Here is a 5854-nt window from a genome sequence, read left to right on the forward strand (position 1 = left end):
ACATACTACAGTATGTTTTTTAATACATTTTCAGGACACATACTAAAGTATGTTTTTTTTACACATTTTCAGGACACATACTAAAGTATGTTGTTTTTTATACTTTTTCAGGGCAAATACTACAGTATGATTTTTCTCTACATTTTCTAGATACATACTATAGTATGTTTTTTTATACATTTTCAGGACACATACTATAGTATGTTTTTTTCATACTTTTTCAGGACACATACTACAGTATGTTTTTTAATACATTTTCAGGACACGTACTAAAGTATGTTTTTTACACATTTTCAGGACACAAACTAAAGTATGTTGTTTTTTATACTTTTTCAGGGCAAATACTACAGTATGTTTTTTTCTCTACCTTTTCAAGATACATACTAAAGTATGTTGTTTTTTATACTTTTTCAGGGCAACTACTATAGAATGTTTTTTCTCTAATTTTCAAGATACATACTACAGTATGTTGTTTTTTTACACATTTTCAGGAAACATATTATAACTTGGCTTTTTATACATTTTCATGACACATACTATAGTATTTTTATACATTTTCAGGACACATACTAAAGTATGTTTTTTTACACATTTTCAGGACACATACTAAAGTATGTTTTGTTTTATACTTTTTCAGGGCAAATACTACAGTATGTTTTTTCTCTACATTTTCAAGATATATACTATAGTATGTTGGTTTTTTTCTACATTTTCAGGAAACATACTATAGCTTGGCTTTTTATACATTTTCATGACACATACTATAGTACATTGTTTTTTAAAAATTTTCAGGACACATACTACAGTATGTTTTTTAATACATTTTCAGGACACATACTAAAGTATGTTTTTTTTACACATTTTCAGGACACATACTAAAGTATGTTGTTTTTTATACTTTGTCAGGGCAAATACTACAGTATGTTTTTTCTCTACATTTTCAAGATACATACTATAGTATGTTGGTTTTTTTATACATTTTCAGGAAACACTATAGCTTGGCTTTTTATACATTTTCATGACACATACTATAGTACGTTGTTTTTTATACTTTTCAGGACACATACTACAGTATGTTTTTTAATACATTTTCAGGACACATACTAAAGTATGTTTTTTTACACATTTTCAGGACACATACTAAAGTATGTTGTGTTTTATACTTTTTCAGGGCAAATACTACAGTATGTTTTTCTCTACATTTTCAAGATACATACTATAGTATGTTGGTTTTTTTTCTACATTTTCAGGAAACATACTATAGCTTGGCTTTTTATACATTTTCATGACACATACTATAGTACGTTGTTTTTTATAATTTTTCAGGACACATACTACAGTATGTTTTTAATACATTTTCAGGACACATACTAAAGTATTTTTTTACACATTTTCAGGAAACATATTATAACTTGGCTTTTTATACATTTTCATGACACATACTATAGTATGTTTATTTTTATACTTTTTCTGGACACATACTATAGTATTTTTATACATTTTCAGGACACATACTAAAGTATGTTTTTTTACACATTTTCAGGACACATACTAAAGTATGTTGTGTTTTATACTTTTTCAGGGCAAATACTACAGTATGTTTTTTCTCTACATTTTCAAGATACATACTATAGTATGTTGGGTTTTTTTCTACATTTTCAGGAAACATACTATAGCTTGGCTTTTTATACATTTTCATGACACATACTATAGTACGTTGTTTTTTATAAATTTTCAGGACACATACTACAGTATGTTTTTTAATACATTTTCAGGACACATACTAAAGTATGTTTTTTTACACATTTTCAGGACACATACTAAAGTATGTTGTTTTTTATACTTTGTCAGGGCAAATACTACAGTATGTTTTTTCTCTACATTTTCGAGATACATACTATAGTATGTTGTTTTTTTTTATACATTTTCAGGAAACATACTATAGCTTGGCTTTTTATACATTTTCATGACACACACTATAGTACGTTGTTTTTTATACTTTTTCAGGACACATACTACAGTATGTTTTTTAATACATTTTCAGGACACATACTAAATTATTTTTTGTACACATTTTCAGGACACATACTAAAGTATGTTGTTTTTTATACTTTTTCAGGGCAAATACTACAGTATGATTTTTCTCTACATTTTCTAGATACATACTATAGTATGTTGTTTTTTTATACATTTTCAGGAAACATACTATAGCTTGGCTTTTTATACATTTTCATGACACATACTATAGTATGTTGTTTTTTATACTTTTTCAGGACACATTCTACAGTATGTTGTTTTTTATACTTTTTCAGGACACATACTACAGTATGTTTTTTAATACATTTTCAGGACACATACTAAAGTATTTTTTTTACACATTTTCAGGACACATACTAAAGTATGTTGTTTTTTATACTTTTTCAGGGCAGATACTACAGTATGATTTTTCTCTACATTTTCTAGATACATACTATAGTATGTTGTTTTTTAAATACATTTTCAGGAAACATACTATAGCTTGGCTTTTTATACATTTTCATGACACATACTATAGTATGTTGTTTTTTATACTTTTTCAGGACACATACTACAGTATGTTTTTAATACATTTTCAGGACACATACTAAAGTATGTTTTTTTTACACATTTTTAGGACACATACTAAAGTATGTTGTTTTTATACTTTTTCAGGGCAAATACTACACTATGTTTTTTTCTCTACATTTTCAAGATACATACTATAGTATGTTGTTTTTTTATACATTTTCAGGAAACATGCTATAGCTTGGCTTTTTATACATTTTCATGACACATACTATAGTATGTTGTTTTTTATACTTTTTCAGGACACATACTACAGTATGTTGTTTTTTTATACTTTTTCAGGACACATACTACAGTATGTTTTTTAATACATTTTCAGGACACATACTAAAGTATTTTTTTTACACATTTTCAGGACATAAACTAAAGTATGTTGTGTTTTATACTTTTTCAGGGCAAATACTACAGTATGTTTTTTCTCTACATTTTCAAGATACATACTATAGTATGTTGGTTTTTTTCTACATTTTCAGGAAACATACTATAGCTTGGCTTTTTATACATTTTCATGACACATACTATAGTACGTTGTTTTTTATAAATTTTCAGGACACATACTACAGTATGTTTTTTAATACATTTTCAGGACACATACTAAAGTATGTTTTTTTACACATTTTCAGGACACATACTAAAGTATGTTGTTTTTTATACTTTTTCAGGGCAAATACTACAGTATGTTTTTTCTCTACATTTTCAAGATACATACTATAGTATGTTGGTTTTTTTATACATTTTCAGGAAACATACTATAGCTTGGCTTTTTATACATTTTCATGACACATACTATAGTACGTTGTTTTTTATACTTTTTCAGGACACATAATACAGTATGTTTTTTAATACATTTTCAGGACACATACTTAAGTATTTTTTACACATTTTCAGGACACATACTAAAGTATGTTGTTTTTTATACTTTTTCAGGGCAAATACTACAGTATGATTTTTCTCTATATTTTCTAGATACATACTATAGTATGTTGTTTTTTTATACATTTTCAGGAAACATACTATAGCTTGGCTTTTTATACATTTTCATGACACATACTATAGTATGTTGTTTTTTATACTTTTTCAGGACACATACTACAGTATGTTTTTTAATACATTTTCAGGACACATACTAAAGTATGTTTATTACACATTTTCAGGACACATACTAAAGTATGTTGTTTTTTATACTTTTTCAGGGCAAATACTACGGTATGTTTTTTCTCTACATTTTCAAGATACATACTATAGTATGTTGGTTTTTTTTTATACATTTTCAGGAAACATACTATAGCTTGGCTTTTTATACATTTTCATGACACATACTATAGTACGTTGTTTTTTATACTTTTTCAGGACACATACTACAGTATGTTTTTTAATACATTTTCAGGACACATACTAAAGTATTTTTTTACACATTTTCAGGACACATACTAATAGGGCTGCAACTAACGATTATTTTCATAATCGATTAATCTGTCGATTATTTTTTCGATTAATCGATTAATCGGTTTGTTATTGTTTAGCTATTTAACCTATACAAGTGATGGATGCATTTCAGTTAAGAACAAAAAAACATAAGAGAATTGTGCAGTTGACTGCAATCTATTTTATTGCACATGAACACAGTCAGCAGTATAAAATGAGCTAAACAGTGCAAAATATCAGTCCAGAATAATTTTTAGCATTAGCTGGAAGCCTGCTCCTTCCACCATGGATAGTGGCCTCATGTCTTTTACCAGCATGTTTAGAATAGAGTTTGTAAGTGGTATGAATTGCTGGGGGGTGAGTGTCTTGTTCCCCATGTAGTTGTCCATCGTTGCTTGTTTTTTTCTGCATAAGAAACACAAATAGACTGAATTAAGTACACATATAAAATAAAGCAGCACACACACTACAACACTAAATCAATATTATATTATTTGAATTAATTAACAATATACAGTGATCATTTATTTTGAGGGTTACGTTCTACAAAATAGCCCGCAACAGGAGATATTCAGAAAAAAAGTAAAACATTTTTACTATTAAAAAGCTCTAAGTAAGAAGCTCATGAGGTTTTTACTTTGAGTCGGGAGTGTTTAAATTAGCCAGAGAAATGTGAAAAATGTTTATTTTGTGTAATACTGTTTAAGAAACATGATAAAAATGTGTTGTGAGGCGTTTTACAGCGTTAGATAGTAAAACAGCCTTTTAATAGTAAAAAAATGACTTTTTCTGAATTTCTCCTGTATTTAAAAATTGAAAGTGTACAACTATGCCGCGTTATATTCACCTGGACACAGCTCGTCTGTATATTTTTCACCGCGGAGTTGTCCTTTTTTGAATGAGGAACATAGTTATGGGTTTGTGCCGTTTTTCTCTTAACGAGAACATTCTTATAAACAGACGTGCTAAATTTGGCAAGCGCATGATACACAACACGGAGGAGATTCACGATTGCATCTAGTCAATCAGTAGAACACCGCAGACTGACGCGGCAAAAAAACATGTTTAACATCCACTATAACGAACTCAGCTAAAACACTAAGTCCAGCTTGTTTATTTTCTGTTACTTACCGGGCTGGCTCTTCCAAATGACGGCTCACTTGACCGCGGTGCTCTTCCTCTGCTGCATCAGCCCCCACATGCTTTCGTCTCAAATGTGCTCCCATACTCGTGAGGTTTTTGTCCGGGGTTTCTCTTCAGTTTTGTCGCTTCTATTTTCTTCCGTATTTCCTCTTCTTCCGCCATCTCTCACAGCAAGATGAGCGTCAGTAACGTGATACGTCATGAAAACCGAGGGCACCCATTGGCTCATTTCTTCTTCTACGGCTCCACTGGTAGATCAGTGGCTCATTACTGCCACACACTGGCGGCAAATTTAACAGCTTGTAACCGATGTCAGATTGTGGTAAAAAATAGACTTTATGCAGTAAAATATGATTATTAAACAACTAATCGATGACTAAAAAAGTTGTTAACTATTTTAATAATCGATTATAATCGATTAAATCGATTAGTTGTTTCAGCTCTACATACTAAAGTATGTTGTTTTTTATACTTTTTCAGGGCAAATACTACAATATGTTTTTTCTCTACATTTTCAAGATACATACTATAGTATGTTGTTTTTTTATACATTTTCAGGAAACATACTATAGCTTGGCTTTTTATACATTTTAATGACACATACTATAGTATGTTGTTTTTTATAAATTTTCAGGACACATACTACAGTATGTTTTTTAATACATTTTCAGGACACATACTA

General features: G+C 29.2%; 1 long non-coding RNA gene across 1 annotated transcript; it reads right to left on the minus strand.

Annotated features, from left to right (window-relative positions):
* Positions 1-4187: 4187 nt before the first annotated feature.
* LOC139064210 (uncharacterized) lies at positions 4188-5297 on the minus strand. Its single transcript, XR_011517302.1, has 2 exons — positions 5161-5297; positions 4188-4434 (listed from the first exon to the last, which is right to left on the minus strand). It is a non-coding gene; the product is annotated as an uncharacterized lncRNA (long non-coding RNA).
* Positions 5298-5854: the final 557 nt, after the last annotated feature.

Source organism: Nothobranchius furzeri, chromosome 19 (assembly GCF_043380555.1).
Source record: "Nothobranchius furzeri strain GRZ-AD chromosome 19, NfurGRZ-RIMD1, whole genome shotgun sequence".
NCBI classification, from domain to species: domain Eukaryota; kingdom Metazoa; phylum Chordata; class Actinopteri; order Cyprinodontiformes; family Nothobranchiidae; genus Nothobranchius; species Nothobranchius furzeri.